Below are 2,830 nucleotides of genomic sequence, written 5' to 3'. Positions count from 1 at the left end.
AACTCCATATTACTGAATCAATTATTAAATGCTGCTGAATGATTGATCTTGGCAAATAGAAATGTAACTACTTCTTGATGTCAACTGTAATTCAAATCTCTTCTCACTAAAGAATTAATGAAATGCTTAGTCAGGCATGGCCAATGGAATTAGAATTAGCCCAGTCTTGCCATAACTTTGTGCTTCCTTACTCTCCCGAGTTTCAGTGGGCAACAGATTCATTTTTGGAGATTACTATGGAAATCTCTGCAACACTTTTTCCATTTATAACTTAAGGCTTTCATAATTATTGCAGAAGTTTCTCAGTCTCTCCGTGTGAAATTTCTCTTAGCTATTGGATTTCAGATATTTCACAGTTTCTTTTATGCTTTTAAACACACAGGCCCAATTCTGCTTTTTTAAGTGGTTTTGTGTTCCAGTCACCTGCTCAGAATATGCCTGTTTAATCCCCTCCTATGGTGATTGATCTGTTTACACTATACTATACTAGACTGGGGAAGTTTTAAAGTTGAATCCAGCTTTTTAGGATGCAGACAGCTGCCAAATTGGTTAAAAAATGAGATGCTACCTTAAAAAGTCTATGCAAATGTGCCAAAGGTATCTGCTGTATGAATCATGTTCTTTGCATCATAACTTCCTGTGAAAATGAACGCTATGTACTTTTTGAATTAAAAACAATGATGCACATAGATATACACATATTCCTAAGCATGCACACGTGTGCACATGTGCATTCACACACACGCTGCCCCCCCACCCCCACACATTATCTTAGACTGTGCCTTGGCATCCTTCACACAGACATACATCATTGCGGAAGAGACCCAGCTCTGTGTGCTCAGTCTGTGTGCCACAGCATCACCTCTGTCCCTCCACAGCTATGTGCCCACTTTGTGTGGTCTTTATATTGTTCTGAAGAAGAGTCAGGTTACTCATTCACTTTATTTGTGTACACGCTTCAAAAAATACATATTTTAACATTTCTATAATATCGAATAAAAGGATAAAATTAGAAGATATGACTTCTGAACAAATAAAGGAGAAAATAAAATGGTACTAATGAAGTTAAAATAAAACAAACACAAACAAGATAGAATAAAAGTGATATGAACAGCAAGGATACTAATAGAAAGTACAATATAAGATGATAGAAATGCATTCATAAACACAATGGATACAAACAGATTAAACTCTATAATGAAAAGATAAAGGCACAAAAGGTTTGAAAAGAAGAAGATGGAAAACAAAAGACCATATACGTATTAACCCAAGGAAAATGGCTTAATTGTATCAACATCAGATAAATTAAATATTAATGCAAAAGTCATTCTTATGGGTAAAACCGTTATCCCTGTGGGAAAATCTGTTAAGTTCTCAGATAGCTTTAACAATTTAAATCTATACGCATCTAATTAAATGGCATTTATATATAATATACATAAAAGAAAAATTAACAGAACAAAAATAGAAATGAACAAATCCACCAATATACTGGAATAACTCAGCATAATCTCACCAGCTGTGAGAATGGTCTATGACCGGCATAGAGACCAAACTGATATAAATATAAAAGATTTAATAGTTTAATAAGCTCCTTGTAATGGACATGTATAGAAAACTGCACCAAATAACTGGAGAACACACAATCTTTTCAAGCGTTCCAGAAAATTTCCTAAAACTTGGTTACCCACTTGACATAAAGTATGTCTTCTCACATTTCAAACAATCTGAAGTTTTCTAACTATAATACAAAAATTAAAAAGTTAATACCTGAGTTTGCGAACGGAGCAGCTGCTGCAGGGCCCATGGCGGACACCCAGTACATCCTGCCCAATGACATCGGCGTGTCTAGCCTGGACTGCCGTGAGGCCTTCCGCCTGCTGTCACCCACGGAGCGCCTCTATGCCCACCACCTGTCCCGTGCTGCCTGGTACGGAGGCCTGGCTGTGCTGCTTCAGACCTCCCCCGAGGCCCCCGACATCTATGCTCTGCTCAGCCGCCTCTTCCGCGCGCAGGACCCCGACCAGCTGCGCCAACATGCCCTGGCTGAGGGCCTTACCGAGGAGGAGTATCAGGCGTTCCTGGTCTATGCCGCGGGCGTTTACTCCAACATGGGCAACTACAAGTCCTTTGGTGACACCAAGTTTGTTCCCAACTTGCCCAAGGAAAAGCTGGAACAGGTGATCCTAGGGAGTGAGGCCGCTCAGCAGCACCCCGAAGAAGTCAGGGGCCTCTGGCAGACCTGTGGGGAGCTTATGTTCTCTCTGGAGCCAAGGCTTCAACACCTTGGACTGGGGAAGGAGGGAATCACCACCTATTTCTCCGGGAATTGTACCATGGAAGATGCCAAATTGGCCCAGGACTTTCTGGACTCACAGAACCTCAGTGCCTACAACACCCGGCTCTTCAAAGAGGTTGATGGAGAAGGGAAGCCCCACTACGAGGTGCGGCTGGCTTCTGTGCTTGGCTCAGAGCCTTCCCTGGACTCTGAGATGACTTCCAAGCTGAAGAGCTACGAATTCCGGGGAAGCCCTTTCCAGGTGACCCGAGGGGACTATGCGCCCATCCTCCAGAAGGTGGTGGAGCAGCTGGAGAAAGCCAAGGTGTATGCAGCCAACAGCCAGGGGCAGATGCTGGCCCACTATATAGAGAGCTTCACCCAGGGCTCCATCGAGGCCCACAAGAGGGGCTCCCGCTTCTGGATCCAGGACAAAGGCCCCATCGTGGAGAGTTACATCGGGTTCATCGAGAGCTACCGTGACCCCTTTGGTTCCCGAGGAGAATTTGAAGGTTTCGTAGCTGTGGTGAACAAGGCCATGAGTGCCAAGTT

At 43.3% G+C, this 2,830-nt stretch overlaps 1 pseudogene across 1 annotated transcript in view; it reads left to right on the top strand.

Moving 5' to 3' along the window:
* The first annotated feature begins 1,777 nt into the window (after positions 1 to 1,777).
* Positions 1,778 to 2,830, top strand: part of LOC105518077 — an 8,997-nt pseudogene continuing 7,944 nt past the window's right edge. Inside the window, exon 1 of the transcript XR_001002770.1 lies at positions 1,778 to 2,827. The product of XR_001002770.1 is annotated as a dipeptidyl peptidase 3 pseudogene (transcript). The remainder of the gene's footprint in view (positions 2,828 to 2,830) is intronic.

Source organism: Colobus angolensis, unplaced genomic scaffold (assembly GCF_000951035.1).
Source record: "Colobus angolensis palliatus isolate OR3802 unplaced genomic scaffold, Cang.pa_1.0 Scaffold310, whole genome shotgun sequence".
In the NCBI taxonomy this organism is placed as follows: Eukaryota; Metazoa; Chordata; class Mammalia; order Primates; family Cercopithecidae; genus Colobus; species Colobus angolensis.
This window is presented reverse-complemented; position numbering and strand designations above follow the sequence as displayed.